Source organism: Myodes glareolus, chromosome 5 (assembly GCF_982192425.1).
Source record: "Myodes glareolus chromosome 5, mMyoGla1.1, whole genome shotgun sequence".
Taxonomy (NCBI): domain Eukaryota; kingdom Metazoa; phylum Chordata; class Mammalia; order Rodentia; family Cricetidae; genus Myodes; species Myodes glareolus.
Genome location: NC_142030.1, coordinates 68,431,271 through 68,450,387, shown reverse-complemented (window position 1 = coordinate 68,450,387; position 19,117 = coordinate 68,431,271). Strand labels below are relative to the sequence as shown.

Sequence of the window (19,117 nt, the reverse complement as noted above, 5' to 3'; positions counted from 1 at the left end):
ACAGATAAGGCACACGTGTTTCGTCCCTTGAAACTTACCCATAAGTCCTCCAGATGAACTTTGGGTGTTAGTAAGTCTTTTCTTTTGCTGGTAACATAGGACCACATGCTGAGTAGATTCTAAATTAAAAGGAAGGCATTTTGTTTTGAGGATTCTGAAGGTCCACCTCTGGTCATGGCCTTCCTGCTGGCAGGATGCAGTAAGAGACAGGGCACTGGTGTGCATCTTGTCTCCTTCCCCGCGGGTTTGGAGGTGCAGGAGGAGAGCAGGGCCTTGTGCTTGGTGTTCTCCTGCAGGGCTGCAAACCCAGCCCTTAATTTTTCAAGACTACAGCCTTGACTGTCTAGAGAGATTCCTGTTTCTGGCCCTTCCCTCCCTTGGGTGCTGGGGCTATAGTCATTCACCACCTCACTCAGTTCTCCTGCTTGTCAACTCAGAAGCCAATCATGCCTCCACCATGATGACCTCACCTGATCCAGACCACTTCTCACAGCCTCACCTTTTCACGCCACAGTTGGATTGCCGTTCCCTCTTGTTTTGTCTCACTGCTCTTAGTCTGCTTCAGCCTTCTGAGTGATTCTATACAAGCATGTGCCACCCACCGTACCAGGCTAAGTTTCTGCCCTTTTAGTACTTCGCAGTGGGCACTAGATTTCATCACAGGAAACACTGGGGGTATATATACTCAAACTATATTCAAATTATTGCACTTTCCACAACTGGAGGCATTTGGAATTCTATTCTGAAAGTCTCAAAAGAAGTAACGAGTTCATGGCAGCAAAGAGAAGGTACATTCCAAACCATTGCATTAGTTTCTTATTGCAATGACAAAGACAACACTAAGGAAGGAAGGAAAGAAGGAAGGAAGGAAGGAAGGAAGCAAGCAAGCAAGCAAGGAAGGAAGGAAAAAAGGAAAGGTTATTCCAGACAAGCTGCTCACACACTTTTCTGTGGACACAGCAGGTTGACCAGATGTCTGGCTGGATTTAGCCACTCATTCTTTTTTTCTTCCTGGATGTGGGTTGAACAGATGTCCTAGCTGGCTGGACTCTTTTTTTTTTTTTTAAATGCATTGTATATACACAGGTCGACCAGTTGGCCATCATTTTATGGACAACAGAGATTGACCAGTTGGTTCTGTGGATGTGGGTTGACCAGTTGGTAGCTCACAGTTTTAGGATACAGTCATGATGGGAAGATGTGGCAACAGAAAGCTTAGGCAGAGGTCACGTTTTATCTTCAGTCAAAAAGTAAGAAGAAATGAATGTTCATGCCCACCTCCTTCCCTCCCACTTTTCTTCATTCATTCAGTCAAAGATCCATCCTGTGGGGAGGGTGCTCTCACATTCAGGATGGGTCTTCCATCCTCAGTTAAACCTCTGTGAAAATGTCCCTACATATACCCAATGGTATGCCTCCTAGCTAGTTCTAAAGCCAGTCGACTTGACAGTCTTAGCCATCACACTTCTTGAACAGACTTATGCGAAGGACTTTACAGAGGCATAGGCATGCTAAGAGAGCTAACTTAGAGACTAGCCATAACTAAGAGTCCTTTGAGCACTCCTAAAGCAGAGGGAAGAGAGGAAAGGTTCTTAATGAGGAAAACTAACAAGGGCTAGAGTCCAGCAAGAGAGGCTACCCAACTGGAATTGTAACCACAAAATGCCACTGTGGCTAGAATTAGGAGGAAGCTGGAGAGGGCTCCAGAAAAGTATAATGTTCAACCCTTTCTTCTTCAGTCTGTACTCTCTGGCCAACCAATCAGAAAGCAAAGAGGGTGCTTGGCTTATGTAGTCCCCAGGGGCCAGCTTTCAGGGTGAGGCAGTAGAGGAGGGCAGGGGATAAGGAAAACAATGTCTAGTTTAGAATCCTTAAGCTTGGGTCTTTCCAAGTTTCATAAATGGGTCTAGAAAACAAAAGTTCTTGAACAATAGGAGATCTGATCATATAATTAACTTTCTAGCCAGTCTTTTTCATGACTATCCTTGATTCCTTTTTTCCCCTTTGTGAAGTGTCCACTGATTTTTTTTTTGCTGAGTTGTCCTTGGGACCTGGTGTTTGGAAGAATGTTGCCCAGCCCCCACCCCAACTTTCACACCCCCTTCCATGTATCCCCCTCACCATCCATTGCATCCCCTTCCATGTTCTTTGAAACTCTTTTCTGCTTTTTTTCTTAAATTTTGTTTCCATATTTGGTCTTAGATTAATTTCTATTGGTCCACCTTTATAGTCATGGAATTTTCCTCAGTTATCCCCATTTTATTAAGCCCATTTCCTAATTACTATATTTCAGATATTATACTTTTTTGTTTTTGTTTTTTGAGACAGGGTTTCTCTGTGTAACAGCCCTGGCTGTCCTGGAACTCTCTTTGTAGACCAGGCTGGCCTTGGACTCACAGAGATCTGCCTACCTCTGCCTTCTGAGTGCTGGGACTATAGGTATGTGCTACTACTGCCTGACTGATATTATACTTTTAATTTATGTTATTATAGATAATATAATTTTTAGTTCTAGAATTTCCATTTATTTTAAAAATAATTTCTGTTTTTCCTTTGCAATTCCCTGCTTTTTCACTCATGAAACTTGGTGGAGGTAGTTCTTTGAGATAAGTGCTCACTATGTAGCCCAGGCTAGACTCAAAATTATAATCCCCATTTCAACCTCTCAAATACTTGGGGATTGCAAACATGTGCCACTGTGCCTAGTGTTCTAGTTTGCTTTCTTTAGTGCTGTGATAAAACACTGTGCAAAAACCAACTTAAAGGGAGAAAGCTTTTATTTCAGCTTATGGGCTATAGCCCATTACCAAGGGAAGCCAATGCAGGAGTTCAATACTGCTTACAGCTACCCTTCTTGTACCACCCAGGCCCACCTGGTGCCTTCCACAGAGGGTGGGGCTCTCTGACATCAACTAACCTACAGGCTAACGTGATAGAGGCAGTTCTTCAATTGAAGGTTGCCCTTCTCATGTGTGTTGAGTTTGACATGATTACCATCACATCTGACTACTGCCATTTTGTTCACAGCAAACATATTTCCCTTGTATCATTTGAATGCAGGGATATATCTTGGTTTGGTTAGAAGTGGCCAGGCCCCTTAGAAAGGGGTCCATTTATGTCCTTCCCAGGTTTGGGCACCACGTGTATAAACTGATGGTATGATATGGTTAAGGGGGACGTTTTTATTGTAGATGTGAGAGAAAGAACAGTCAGAGGCATCTGGAAGAGTTCAGAGCAAAGAGAAAGTAGTAGAATGGACATGGCCAGCTGATTGGACCTGGCCATAAGAGAAGCAGGGAGAATATGGCAGAGCAGAGAGACTGGGGAGGAGGGAGACACAGTATTGAAATAGCAGGGCTATAAGGAGAATGTACCTGTGGGAGGAAAGCCATGAACTAGAGAAGTTTAGGGTAGGGAGGAGGTGAGAAGAGCGAGGATGCAACAGGTACTTGTGGTACTGAGGGAGCCTGGAAGCCATCAGGTGCTTCGGTATGTTCATAGGCACCACAGAGAGCCATTTGTCCCTTCTGCCTTTGGAGTCTGGGGAAATGGAGTTTCCTTTGTATCTTGACAAGATGCCCCTGTTTTAAAGCCCTGTCCTTTGATTCCAGCACCTGGGTCATTGTGTGATTGCTTTCCATTGAGAATAGTTGTTGCTAGCTCTGTAAGTAATTTCCCCACCCCATCCTCCCACCAACCTCCTGTTCCTCTTGGTCTGGGTATTTCTACCCAGTTAATTTGGGCTGTCCCTGGTATCAAGAAGTATGTGCTGCAGAGACTCCACATAATCCTTTGTAAATAGGATTGGCTTATTTTTCATTTGTCTTGTTTTTTTTTAGCAACCAACCAAGTCAACTTAGTTAGATATATGCTACAGACTCCCTCTTTGGGTGACAGCCCTAGGCCCATTGGTCTCCACTCAAGTTAGGCTGATTCAGGGTAAGCAGAGCTTGTGCACAGAAGTTGGGAACAGCTCTGTCTGGTCACTCTTTTCTGGGATTCTCCCCTCATTTTCCAATGGCATTAGGCCCCTTAAAATCTAACCTGTGGTCTTCAGGCCAGAAAACATTGCTGATTTTCTAATAGAAAAATTAAAACTGAAACTCTTACAGAGCTTTAGCTGCTCTGCGCACAGTGACGACCGCAGCGCCTTCCCACGGTCAGAGAAGCAGGCCATCCTGTCAGCCTTCCCACAGTCAGAGAAACAGGCCATCCTGTCAGCCTTCCCACAGTCAGAGAAACAGGCCATCCTGTCAGCCTTCCCACAGTCAGAGAAGCAGGCCATCCTGTCAGCCTTCCCACGGTCAGAAAAGCAGGCCATCCTGTGAGCCGCTGCTTGCCCTCCAAAGCCTTTCCTGTGTGAACTTCAGTGTTTGCCTGCAGCTCTTTAATGTGCCCGCACCTAGACTGCAGCTCTTATAAGTAATATGATGAACCCCTAGGAGCTTAGTAGTTGTAATGGGACAGATCTCCAGCTTTAAACATCTTAGAATTTGTAATTCTATGATTGAGACTATAGCAATAAATGGAGTTTAAAATAAATTAATTTATCATGGTTATCTTTTTAAATTTGTATTCTAGTCAGTATTTCATTGTTATTTTTATCAGTTTTTAACATTGTTACTAATAGATATATTCTGCTTGCATAACACTATAAACAGTTGTGTGATGGAATCTTATTATTATTATTTATTTTTTTAAAAAAGATTTATTTGTTTACTTTATGACTATTTTGATTGCATGCATGTATGTGCACTGGGTGTGCCTGTTGGGGTCCCAGGAACTTAGATTATGGCTGATTACCATATGGTTGTTGTGAATTGAACCCAGGTCCTCAGCAAGAACAACAATTACTCTTAACCACTGAGCCATCTTTCCAGCCCCTATTTAGGTTTTTTGAGACAAGATGTCACTATGTAGTACAGGGTTGGATTACAGATGAGTTCCACCATGCCTGGCTTAGGAAATGTTTAACAGCCTGCTCTTAGGCAGTGGGAGTGATGCGTGACTGGTAGTATTTGCTAGTTTCCCCAGTGCAAACAACCCAGCTGTGTCTGGTTTTATGTTACTGGCAGAACATCATTGACTGCTGGCCTGGAACAACATACAACCAGGTCCCGGAAGCCAGTGTGAACTGGCTCTGGCACACACACCACTAATTATAGTGGCTGTATCATATTCCATCATATGAATGGCTAACAGTATACTCAGTTATTACTAAACCTTGAATATTATGCTTGCTTTAGTGTTTTACGTCATAAACACTCACAGGTTTTTTTAGTGTTTGTATCTTATTCCCTCCAAAAGTTCATTGGTCTAAACTGCTCAAGATTCCAGTACTTTCCTAAAGTTCTTTACCAATGCAGTCGCCCACAACTGTATAGAAATGTCCAAACTTTAACATACTGTTCCAGTGCATATGCCCACAGCTGTATATAAATGTCTGGGCTGGAGAGATGGTTCAGAGGTTAAGATCACTGGCTGCTCTTCCAGAGGCCCTGAATTCAGTTCCCAGCAAACCACATGGCGGCTCGCAACCATCAGTAATGAGATCTTGTGCCCACTTCTGACCTGCAGGCACATGCAGGCAGAACACTGGATAGATAGATAGATAGATAGATAGATAGATAGATAGATAGATAGATAGATAGAGAAAATAATGTTCAAGCTTTAAAGTAATGTACCAATGCATGTACCCATAGTTATATATAAATGTCCAAATTTTTTTCTTTATTATTATTTTTTAATTTTCCTGAAGCTCATATAATGGGAATTAAAGCCAGGGTCTCACCCATGGTAGGCAAGCCCTCTATCATGAGCAACACGCCAAGCCCCAACGGTTATTTTAAAAGGGCACTGTTACTTAGTCTCAGGGGTCACTGTGAATATAAAGAAGTACTATCAGTACCTCCTCTCCCCATTTCTTTGTGAAAATTCTCACGAAATACTTTATATTAGAGGAAAAGGTCTGGGGTCAGTGATTGTCTGCCCTTCTCTAGCTTTCTTTGAGAACTCGGCACTGAATAACCTCGTGAGTTCATCAGGTTGCCTTGTAACCAGCCTACCAGTGTGGTGAATAACAGAAGTGTCTGGGGAGGTCTGCCTCTCTCTAGCCTTCAGCTCTGCTTTTTTCTGCTTTTCTTCTCCATCGACTGGATGTTTCTCTGACTTGAAGGAGTTCTGTCTTCCCCACTTTCATTCCCTAGTGACTTTATTTTGTCTCTTGCATCCCATTTTTTGGGGGGATAAAATGTAATAGCCACTATTGTTTTCTTTGGTCCTTCTGTTCTCCATGATAAAGACCAAATGCTAAACTCAACATGACTTCAAGCAGAATTTGTGTACTTCCTATTGACTTCTGATTATCAGGGCTTAATCCCAGAACAGCCTCTGAGTCCATTCAACCTGAAAGATTGAGTTCTGGCAAGTAAGCAATCGGTAAACATTCCCCGTGCTCTTCCTAGAAGCAGGCAGGCTGACTGGAAGAGACAGGGTTGTACGTAGGAAAAAACAAAAACTCGTTGCTGCCGGACTCTTCAGTGACCTGTGTCTCACCCTGGGCAGATTCTTTAAGGTCTTTGATTCCTGTTTTCCAAAGGGAAATTCCCACCTCTGTTTGATCACAGTGAAGCATATTTAACTAAGTGTTGTAAGGTTGTTCTTTCCCAAACCACCCACACAGCAAGGCCCAACTCACCTGATGGTTTTTGTGGAAACCCTGAGTGGAGAGACTATGTCACTTGTAAGGCAACTCTGCAGACAGAGATGCTCAGCAGGAGAAAAGGCAGAGGCAGGCCCTGGGTTTCCCCTCCCTTGTGTGGTCGGAAGACAGCTACACCTGCTGTACTTGGAAGCAACACCCATGGAGAGTAAGCCTAATGCTGAAGTTTGCTGCCTTTGCTCCTGGAGTTGGGGGAAGTTGTATTTCTCAGGCCCTGTGGGGACGGAGTGGAGATGGAAGGGAAAGCCCATAGCTTGGAAGGGTGTGATCTTCCAGTGTAGAATCTGCTGCTGGTCATGGAGACCCAGCCTTCTGGGAGCGCTCCACCTTTCTTGCCTTTCTTGATCAGGTGTAAGAGGACAGAAAGAACCATGACTTCCACAGGGATGGTGCTTGACAGTTCAAGAGGCACCTTAACTCACACGATCTTTGGAAGCAGAAAGAACAATCCTGCTTGAAGTGATAAAGCTGAAGAAGCTGAGTTTCAGGAGGCTAAGAGAGTTGCACTGGGTCATACACCTAGTAACCAGAACCAGGTCCAGTCCCCACCATGGGAAGTGGAGAGAGACCGCAAACACCACTCCTTTCCTGGAGCCTTCCTGGAGCTCCACAGCTTCATGCTGGCCCGGGGCTGCTCCTCGTGCTCCAGGATAAATCATTGCACGTCTTCCTCATCTCTTTCATGCCCTTAACACAAGGCATCAGGACAGAAGCCACCAGCCGGGGACTTCTTCCCCTTCCCCACTTCAAGCTGCCTTGTGCCCACATCACTCAGCCGTTTATCCAGCACCTTTATCTCAGTACCCACCTCTCTGAGCATGTGCTGGCTGGCTCCCAGGACCCTGGTCTCTCAAGGACTTTGTGCCTGATCCCAATTCTATGCCCCACAAGAGCAAACCTTTCAGCAAACACACATGCTGTCTCCAACCAGAAAAGCAGAATTCCTGGCTTGAACTTCTCACTTCTTCCAGGGACTGTCCCATCTTCTTCCTTCCCTCACCACACCAGAGCTGTCTTTGAAGACTGTATCTACTTCCTTGTTTCTCACCCCACTCTAATCTGCCTTCTGACCTCACTACACCACTGACACTGCTTGTTACGGGTGATGGTAGGGGGTGGTGGCCTCAGCCTCCAGACCACTTCCATATCCCTCCACTTTCTCCTCAAACAGTTCTATACTTTGTAAATGCCATCCGTAAGCCAGGTCTCATGGTGCCATAATCTCAGCTATGTGGAGGACCATGGAAAAAGAATTACAAGTTCAAGGCCAGCCTAGGAAACCTAGTGACATCCTATGTCATAGTAAAAAATGGAAGTCTGGCACAGTGGTGAAATACTTGCCTAGCATGTGCAAGGCCCCAAGTTCAAGCCCCAGTGCTGCAAAGTAAAACCTGTGTTCCTAAATTTATACTTTTAGCCCTAACTGCACCGAGGTCAGGATTCACACATCTGACATTATCACATGTTACTGCCTCTCTGTTCTTAACATATCCAAACAAATAGTGTTGGCCTTACTCAAAAATGTTAAGAATTAAGAACCCCAGGCTCTGAGCTACTCAATCAAACCTAGAACAAGATCCCCAAATGGTAGACATATGAGATTTTGACAGGTGCTTGATTGGTCCCTCTTTTCCTTCCTGTCACTCTTGTAAACTACTTTATGCCACACTGGCCTTCTGCTCCTCATGTCAAATCCACAGCACCTTAGAGCCCTTGCGAGAGCTTATCTTTCATGGAGGATCCTTTTTTTTTCATTACTAATGTCACCTCCTCAGAAGGGTCTTCTTTGACCACCCTACTGAAAGTAGTTCCCCCTGTCCCCAACCTGTCCCCAACCTGTCCCCTCCTGTCCAGGCTGTCCCCACCTGTCCCCAGCATGTTCCCACCTGTCCTCACCTCTGTTGCTTTATCTACTTCTTCATTTATTAAACACCTTTCTCCCCTGCCCAAACAGGGAGAGATGGAAGAAGACAAGCCTTGTCTCTCTTGCTCACTCTCATTACCAGAGTCTAGAAAATGTCTACCCAACTAAGTGTAGTGCCTCATACCTATAATCCCAGCACTTGGAAGGCTTGAGGCAGAAGGCTCATGAGTTCAAGGCTAGGGATGAGGCAGATAGCAGGACCCTACCTAAAAAGTGGGAAAGATGATTGAGACAAGAAACTACCTGCCCAGTGAACTTTACAAATGACTGGCAGCAAATGCCCCACTCTCTTCCTTTCTCCCCTCCTCTCTCCTGTTCCTTGCCCACCCCCCTTCCCATAGTTTCTGTTATTACACACTCTGGTCTAAAGAGAGAATTCTCCAAGCCTGTAGGAATTGCTCTGCCCATCACCAGTCAGGAAGTGTTTTCACATGCAACCTGTTAACAACTAGAGATGCCTGACTAATCCCAACAAATAGTCACACTTAATTGCTGGTATTTATATAACACTTACTGTTTGCCAGGCACTGTTCTAGGTACATTAGCCATGGTGAATAAGCTCACTTATTCCCCTGCTCCTCCTGACTGTAATTATCTCAATTTTACACATGAAGAAAGCAAGACACAGACAGATTAATTAACATGCTCTAAGTTTCACAATAAGGAACTGGTGGCATCAACATCCTTAGGCCCACACTGAGGGGCCCCTAGCACAGGGCCCAAGCTTCAGAAGACCCTATTCCAGTTCTTCTCTGACGGACCCTTCCCTCAGGATCAAGGAGGAGCTGGTGGCATTGTCTAGAACACCCCTGGGCCTGCGGCTGGAGAATCCTGACACAAATCTGCCTTCAAAGCTGCTTCTCACTGTCTGCTTTCCTTTGGGTGGATGGTGCTGCTTGCATGGGCCCCAACAGTGGCCCAAGGCAGCTTTGTATGAAAGCTGTGAGCAGAGTGTAAATATTTAAGTTCAGTGTCCATACTGTAGGAGTCCCTGAGGAGGGGGAGCAAGGAGATGTGAAGAGAAGGGTTATGCCATGAGCAGGAGCCCACTCGTTCGCGCCCTTCTTTGACATTCTAATTTCAAACCCAGACTTCCTTGCCACTCTCGAGATTTATGTTTCAGAGTAGAAGGATAAACATATTTGACTTATAGTTTACTAGTTTGATAACTTTTAGGTACACTATTTAGACAAAGGGTGTGTGAGCTCCATTTGTCTTCCTGCCCAGAGTCCCATAGGTGTGGGGATAGGCTGGGTGGCAGCGCTAGGGTGTGGTCGAGGTGACCTGTCTGAGGCTTGCTAGCCATACGGTATCTGGAGATTTTTGTGTTCTGGGGCCTAGACCATTCCAGCAGAGGTGTGTTCTGCATGGTGGCTGTGTTTTCCTGCCTTCTGGTTGCCCCTCCAGCGTAGCTCCAATATCCGCTAACTCCGGAATCACTTCCATTAGGGTCTTTGGCTGACGTCCATCAACTGTCCACCACTGACCCCACAGAATGGTTCAAAGTGCCCCATCTTAGTAGCTGTGCAACAGGGGCAAATTGCTTAATCTCTTAACCTGTTTTGTGTCCTAACTTCAAGCATTAAGGGGAAAGTGTGCACACCCGATAAGTGGATGAATGTTTCTTACCGGCACCATACCCTCTAGAGTTTGCTTGGGGACAATGCCCTTCAACACAGCTGTCTCAGGGAAGCACAGGGTGGGCAAAAATAGGTACCAAATAAAGAGTAATAGACATCTCTAATGGCCAGCACCAGTTTGTAGGCAGAGGTGAGCTAAAAGGGACAGGCTGGCAGTTTTTCCTGTTAGTGCTCAAAGCCAGGTTCTCTGTGCAGCCCTGGAACTTGGTTGGTCAAACACTGCTCTACTTCTCTCTCAAATTCTACCTGTGGCCTGCGCTAGTCCGCTGCCTAACAACGGCTGTTACTAGATACACACAGACACGTAGACTGTTTCTTGTTGGGTTCTTTGTGATGGCTAAATATAGGCCATTCCTTGGCAAGAGTTTAATTCCTCACATTGGGAAATCAAGGCTGTGTTTCAGCTCATCATGACAGTCATCTTAAGCAAGACTCTAGGTGGAGCTGAAGAAAGCCCCGGGGATTTCTAAAGAACTGGTGTCAAGATTGCCATTCTTTTCTGTGCTCTAGTTGCGCATATGTGGGCGGGTCAGTGTTAGCATGGTGGAACTGAACCCACATGGTTTATCCTGGGCTAGTGGCCCTCGCGAGCGAGTGTAACTGCGGCCTATTGACTTGATTTTCTCTTCCCTGCTGTGACATCAAAAAGTCAGGCCTAATAGTCCATTTTCCATAGAAACAATCCAGATTTGGGATTCAACCCTCTCTATATGGGTGCTGGGAGAAATTTAGGATCTGGAGCCTAATGGTGGTGGGTTGTATATATATATATCCATATATATATATGGATAGTCCAATGTTATAGTTCTTGATCTGATTATGTGAATTCAAATCCTCTATCATCTACTAGCTAATAATCTGAGCAAGTTAATTATCTTCCTATGCCTCAATCACCTCATCTGCTAAATAGGCGACTAATAGTATCTGTTTCATGGGGTAATTGTGGGCTAAGTGAATGAATACGTAAAACACTTAGGGCTGTGACTAGCAAGGTAAATACTCATGTCACTTAACATCTTATTAGTCATCTCAAAGGAAGCAGGCCAGAGGCTGGGGAAAATGGTGCTACCACATGGTCATTTTTAATAGTCTCCAAGTGGTCCTGATGTTGGCCTGGACATAGGTATGTGATGAGAACACAGCCCAGGCCTTTCAGCATGTGCTCAGGGGTTTGTCTCTCTTCTGGACAAATGGAGAAGCATCTGCAGATTGTAAGGAATCTTGGGATCTTGGCTAGAATTTTGTGGTCTGGAAACTGAGGTTACCTTTAGGGCTACTTCAGAAAAGATGAACTGTGTGCTCGAAGATAAATGACGATGGCCACAGGTAAACACAGTACAGAGACTTCTGGGGAAGAGCTTGGCTTTGTGGGTCAGAGTGATACAGATGAATCCAGTTTTGTTGCAAGGTCTATAGCATTCTAAACATCATCCTGTAAATTAGGGTGTGCTTTGTAAGTGTTTGTAGTAAGGATTAAATATATAGTGAATACTAAATGTTCAGTGGTCATAGTCTAGGGCTCAGTGTGAAGCCCTACCTCCTGATAAACTTCTGAAGGATCTGAGAAGCACACTTGTATGTGATAAGGGACAGTACTGTCCAGGGGAGAGCTGAATAGAGCAATGGAGACAGGAACAGTCCAAGTGTAAGAGGGCACCTACACTCCTCTGGGAGAACCAATACTTAACAGTTTCTTTCCTCTTCTTTTTTTTTTCCTTCCTTCCTTTGTCTGTTTTTTGAGACCGGGTTTCTCTGTGTAGCCTTGGAACTTTCTCTGTAGACCAGGCTGGCCTTGAACTTGGAGATTAACCTGCCTCTGCTTCTCAAGTGCTGGGATTAAAGGCATGTGCCACCAAGGCCCAGCACTTTACAGTTTCTGAACCTATAGGGACCTAGAACATTCCCTGGCTTATGATTAATTGCCTCAAGTAGTGATGAGGCCTCATGACAGGAGCCAGTAGACCTGCTGAAGCACCAACCTCCTGCCATTTGGATGTCAGCACCTGTCATCACAATGGCCACTACTTAGTTGCCAAAGGACTTTTATGAGAAATAATTTATTTGATGAGGTTTAAAATATCCATAGTGTGATCTTACCATCTCTTCCTATCTCTGCTTCTTTCTACTACTCCTTCTAGCTTCTCTTCACACAGGATGTCTCCTGTGCCTCTCAAGGTTTCTCAAGTACGGTAGGACTTGACTGTCCTTCCAGCCTATCAATAATCTGGGTCTTTCTTTAAATACCATGGGCAGTGTGCTGGTTTAAAAGAAAATGATCCCCTGTCGAGGTCTAGCCCCGACATAAATTATTTCTCGAACCGGAGTGGTGTGGGAATAAAGACACAACTCACATGTCTTTATAGGGAGGGAGTTTTGAGGGATCCTTTATGAAATCCTGAATTCACATCCTAAAAATCACCCATATTTATTCTCCAAACAGCTTTTATACTAAAAACGTAACTGAGGGGGAAATTCATTAGCCTTCTGTTTCCTAGGTAGCGGGGCGAATGACTGTGGTCCTGTCCATACTTTTCTATGCCCATCTTGTCGTCTTCCTGCCTATGCCTGCTCTGCATGTCTGCTCTGTCACGTAGAAGAATTAACACCTCTTCCCCAGGTGACCTCCCAAATCACAAAGAAGGAGCAGAGTGACATTAGACATTAGCGTATCCTGACCCTTTGTTAGGGTGGCGTCAGTTTGTCTCAAGAGGCTGGGTGACCACCTCCCGTATGGCAAGTGCAAACTGTGGCCTGAAAGTCTGGGCACCATACAGTGTAGAAATATGGGCCTGTATAATATGGTCCCTATAGTCCCCAAAGGGAGTGGCACTATTAGAAGGTGTGGCTTTGTTGGAGTGGGTGTGGCCTTACTGCAGAAAGTGTTGTTACTGTGGGGTGGGCTTTGAGGTCTCCTTTGCTCATGTTCTGTGTGGCATGCAGTTCACTTCCTGTTGTCCGCAAGATGTAGAACTCTAAGCTGCCTCTCCAGCACCATGTCTGCCTGCATGCCACATGTCCTGCTATGATGACAATGGACCAAACCTCTGAAACTGCAAACCAACCCAACTAATGTTTTCCTTTATATGAGTTGCCATGGTAGCCAGGCAGTGGTAGTGCACACCTTTAATCTCAGCACTCGGAAGCAGGCAGATCTCTGTGAGTTCAAGGTCAGCCTGGTCTATAAGAGCTAGTTCCAGGACAGGCTCAAAAAAAAAAAATAGTTGCCTGGTCATGGTGTCTCTTCACAGCAATAGAAACCCTAACTAAGACAGCAGTCTAGCCCAGCCTTCCCCATCTGTCAGTGGTGTGCCAGCTGTGGACAAGGCCTGTGACCCACATTCCTTCCAGCAGCAGGCCTGCAGCCGCACTCCAAAGACACCCCATCTCTGTACCTTCTGCTCACAGTCCATGGAAGCCTATGCCATCACATCTGTAAACATCATAATTCACATCTGTGTTTCAACACTTGACTTCATGCAGTGCGCTCTGCCCCTAACTTCATCATGCCTTCAGCTCTCTAAGTAACATACAGACCTTCACTAAAACTCCAGATGACACTGGCACCTAGGAAGCTTGTCTCCTGCCCCCCCCATACCATACAATAGCTATGTATTATATGTATTATATACGACAATAGAAAAATGGTCTATTTTATTATATGTTATATATTCTATTGTATATTATAATAGAAAAATAGTCTTTTCTAGTTCTCATTTTTGTGCTCTTCACTCAAATCTCTCCACTACTGGCTCCATCTCATTATTCATATTTCAAGTATCACCATCACCTTCTCTTAAAGGTGTTCCCTGACGCTTATGCAGTGGCTTGCTTGTGTGTGATCTTGTCTCCTCTGCACCAGAATACAGAAAGCAAGCTCTTGGCATAGGGACCACCTTTGTACACAGTACATAGAAGAGTGCCAGCAAAGAGTTGCTACTTGCAAAATGAATGAACTAGTCAGCCCCTGGAGGGGCATTACCAATGATAGCCTTTACTGATGAACATACATGGTGTTTCCCCTGCTGCACTCCATTGCAAGTCTTGCAAGGGCAAGAACTGTCTTCCTGGGAAATGTGAACACCTTCTGGCTAATGAACGAGTTCAAGAATAATGGCTCCTTCTCTGGTGCTCACAGGCCCAGGGTGGAGGGAAGGAAGAGGGAGTGGAAAGCTTGTAGCCTTCTAGTCAGAGAAGAGTATGCGGAAGCCTGTGGGCGTGGCAGTGCGGCAGGTCAGCAATGACTGCTCAGTTACACCTTTTCGTGTTCACAAGCTCATCTTCTGACAAGCAAGTCAGCAACGCAGCTCGTATTTACACACTGGCAAGCACTGCTGCTGTGAAAAAAAATGGCCATTTCCCATCTTCCTCCTTACCCAGGAATCTACCTTTAGAAGCTGAAGATTCTGCACACTTCCTTCCGAGTCTCTTTTACCATTCAAGCAGGGCTGTGTGACACCCGGTTCTGCCAAGGACATTTGAGTGGAAGATGGCTGGGAACTTTTATTTTCTGGAGACTGAAACCTGGGCCTTGTGCATGTTAGGTGAGTTTCTACATGTATCAGGACTAAGAACAGCCCCCTGGCCGGTTAAAGTGAAAACCCCAGTTCTGCCAGAAGCTCTCCGCACTCCTTAGTCTGGGGAAGAGTCTCCAATGTAAACCGCTGTACCACACAAGCAGAGGACTTGAGTCTGCATCCCGGCACTCATGGAGAAAAACCGAACAAGTACGCGCTTAAATCCCAGTGCTGGCAGCTTGCACAGCACTTTCCTGCAAAATGAGGCTCTCAGGACAGACCAGCGTGGAGCCTCCAAACTGTGTCCTTAATCCATGTGTCTTCAGCAATAGCGACTTAACCTTCAGCCTCTGGGAGGCAACTACACTAGCATACTGTTCTGAGAGTCTCCTGGACTACCTTGACCAACAACTTGAAATGGAGTTTCTGAGGCTTGGTACTGGGGGTTCTGTTAGATGGTCTGTGGCTATTGTTGGGATCCCTGTAGGTCCAAGTGGCATAATTTCATTTAAACTGTATACATATTTCAACTATAATGTAAACTATACATATGTATATTACATATAATATACTTATATGTTTTATATGTAATTTTAGGTAAATAAAATAAATCCCAAGGCTTTTCAAGTAAAACCAAAATAAGTAGTTTAGGAGTGGTCCTTTGGTTTTTATTTTTTTAAATAATTTAAGAAGGATGTAGGGCTTTCCGGCGGTGATGACCTCCCTACGAGAACAGCCTCTGGCAAAGGATCTCCTTCATCCCTCTCCAGAGGAGGAAAAGAGGAAACACAAGAAAAAGCACCTGGTGCAGAGCCCCAATTCCTACTTTATGGATGTGAAGTGCCCAGGATGCTATAAAATCACCACGGTCTTTAGCCATGCACAGACGGTTGTCTTGTGTGTCGGCTGCTCCACTGTCCTCTGTCAGCCTACAGGCGGGAGAGCAAGACTGACAGGGGATGCTCCTTCAGGATTCAAGATGAATGGGAACCATCCCAATAAACACATTTTGGATATATATATAAAAGAAGGATGTAGGTTGGGCTAGAGAGATGGCTCAGAGGTTAAGAGCACTGGCTGCTCTTTCAGAGGACCTGAGTTCAATTCCCAGCAACCACATGGTGGCTTACAACCATCTATGATGAGATCTGGTGCCCTTTTCTGGCATGCAGGCATACATGCAGGCAGAATACTGTATTAATAATAAATAAATCTTTTTTTTTTAAAAAAAGAAGAAGGATGTAGGTCTTCCTTGAAAGTCTGTTAGAAATCTCCTGTGAATTCATCCAGGCCTAAGTCTTTTTAAATTGGAAGGCTCTTTGTCACTGTTTCTGTCTCTTCATTTGTTATGTATCTGTTTAGGTTGTTGATCTCTTCTCTGCCATGTACAACCATGGGCAACACAGGACGATACAGGACTCTGAGTTCATTTCAGAAATTAACAATTTTTATTTATTCCTTGCTGTTTATATATTGTTTAGCTAGCTACTAGAGATAGGATTGTAAGCAGAGCTTGAGCAAACAGTATCTTTGACGCTTTTCTAAGTTCTTCCTTCTGCAGATCCTTGTCCTTGTGGCTTTGGTTGGCCCTGGAGGACATTCCTCCTAGGTCTTACCTTTCTCACAGTTCCGCAGTAAGGGGCCACATCTGAGTCAAGGTTTGTCCCAGACAAAGGAACCCCAGGTCACCTGGACTCCAATATTTCTTGGTTTAACTTTGGTGGTTTGAATGAATCTAGAAATTCATCCTACTTTTTTTCCCCAGATTTTCCAAATTAACAGAGTACATAATTTTAAAAATTCCTTTCCAATATTCTGAATTTTTTGGTGTCTGTTGTAATGTGTTTTCCTGTTCATTTCTGTTTCTATTCATTTGAGTCTTTCCTTTCTTTTGATTAGTTGGAAAATTGTAGATCTTATTATCTTCTCAAAGAACCAGCTCTTAGATCCATTGATTCTTTGTATTTTTTTTGTTCTGTTTCATTAATTTATGCTCTGATTTTTATAATTTCTTCCTGGATTTATGTTTGTTTTGTTTTATTTCAAATTCTTGAGTTGCATCATGAATTTATCTGTGCTTTTTCTGATTTTTTTTTTTTATGTGGGCACTCAGAAATTTCCCTCATTGGATTGCTTTTGATATGTTCTAGAGGGTTTGTTTGTTTTAATTTTCATTTATTTCTAGGATTTTTTTCTTGATTTCCTCTTTGTCCCATTCATCATTTAGTAATTATTTTTTCTCCATGAGTTTGTGTATTTACTACAGGTTTATTCTGTCAGTTTTAAGTTATGATACTTATCAGATGGAGGGAATTACTGCAGTTTTTATTTTTTTAAACTTGCTTGTCTATCTATCTATCTATCTATCTATCTATCTATCTATCTATCTATCTATCTATCTATCTATCTATCTAATTGTGCATTGGTGTTTTGCCTGAATGTATGTCTGTGTAAGTGTGTTGGATCCTTGGAACTGGAGTTACAGACAGTTGTAAGAGGCCACGAGGGTTCTGGGAATTGAACCTGGGTCCTCTGGAAATGCAGTCAGTGCACTTAACTGCTGAGTCATTTCTTCAGCCCCTACTTCAGTTTTTAAAGACTTTTTTTGTATCCCAGGATGTGATCTATTTTAGAGAAGCTTCTGGAAATTGTTGAGTAGAATGTGTGTTCTCTGGAATTTGGGTGGATATTCTGTAGATACCTGTTAAGTACATTTGATGTACTATGTCATTTAATTCTTATATTCTTGTTTACTGTTTTAGATGTCCTATCTACTGGATAAAGCAGGGTACTGAAATTACCTACCATTAATGGGTTGATGTTAATCTGTGTCTTTAATTTCAGTAGTATGCTTTTTATAATGGCTACGATAGAGTTTGGTACATGTATATTATGAGCATTGTAATGTCTTTTCGGTTCACTGCTCCCTTGATTAGAAGGAAGTGTCCTTGATCTTCTCTTTCTAGTTTCAGTTTGAAGTCTGTTTTGCCGGATATTAGGACAGCAGTGCCAGCTTGCTTCCTGTACCATTTGATTGGAATACTTTTGCTAACCTCTCACTTTACGGTGGTGCTTCTTTAAAACCAAGACAAAGTTTCTGTAGACAGCCTGTGTCTTTTTATTAGAGAATTGAGGCCGTTAATTTAAAGTTATTACTAAAAGGTGTGTGTTGACTGCAGTCACTGTATTCTTAGTTCTACGTTGTTTTAGAAGTCATACCTTCATTTGTTGTCTTCCTGCAGTCTCTTAGTTAACTCCTCTCCTCGGTTTGAAGTATTGCTTCCAGTATTCTTTCAGTGTTGGTCTGCTAGAAATGAATCCTTTTATCCTGTTTGAATTACAGAAAGCTTTTCTTTCTCCTTCAGCCACCATTGACAGTTTTTCTGGGTCAGCCATCTAGGTTGGCATTTGGGGTCTTTCAGAATTTGAAAGACTTTGCCCAGGCTGTGGTTCTGAGTTTCCATTGAGAGAATGGGCTATCATTCCAATTGGTATTACTTTATTTTTGATTTATGTTTTTTTTTCTCTCTTTCAACTTTGAATACTCTTTCTTTGTTCTGTATATTTAGTATTTTAGTAATGGTAGATTGTGGGAGTTTCTTTTCTGGTCTCATCTATTTTGAACTCTATATTAATTTCTTGTATCTGTATGACTTTTCTTAGTTTGGGGACATTTTCTCCTATGATCTTGTTGAAGAGCTGGTCTATGCTATTGACCTGGGATTCTTCTCTCTCATCTATGCCTGTAATATGAAGACTTAGTCTTTTCATGGTGTCTCACAGTTTCTGCATGTTCTTTTCCTGTATTTTAAATTTTTAAAATATTCTTTGCTTGTATGATCTAATTATTTTAAGCCCTGATATTCTAATTTCTACTTGTCCATTCTACTTTTAAGGCTCTCCTTCAGTTTTCTAGTTGGGTTATTGAGTTTTTCAGTTCCACATACATTATAATATATATATATATATATATGTGTGTGTGTGTGTGTGTGTGCAATATACAATATATATATGTATATATATATACATATAACACACACACACACACACACAGAGAGAGAGAGAGAGAGAGAGAGAGAGAGAGAGATTGAGATTCATTCCATAAGTTCTACGACTCTAGAGAACCCTAACACTGGTGTCTAGTTCAGAGCCTAGGGGTTGTGGTGGCATGGGCAGAGCCATCCAGATTAGGCTGAATGTGAGACTAGGGCTAGATCTAGTGATAGGGAAGGGTTTGTGGAGGGGAGGGTCAGGTTCACCAGGCTGAGCCCTACCTAGTACAAGATATACAGGGCTGTGCTGGACAGAGAAACTCGAT

At 43.6% G+C, this 19,117-nt stretch overlaps 1 pseudogene; it reads left to right on the top strand.

The window, feature by feature from the left end:
• The first annotated feature begins 15,488 nt into the window (after positions 1–15,488).
• On the top strand, positions 15,489–15,801 carry LOC148122104 (small ribosomal subunit protein eS27 pseudogene; annotated as a pseudogene).
• The last annotated feature ends 3,316 nt before the right edge of the window (positions 15,802–19,117 follow it).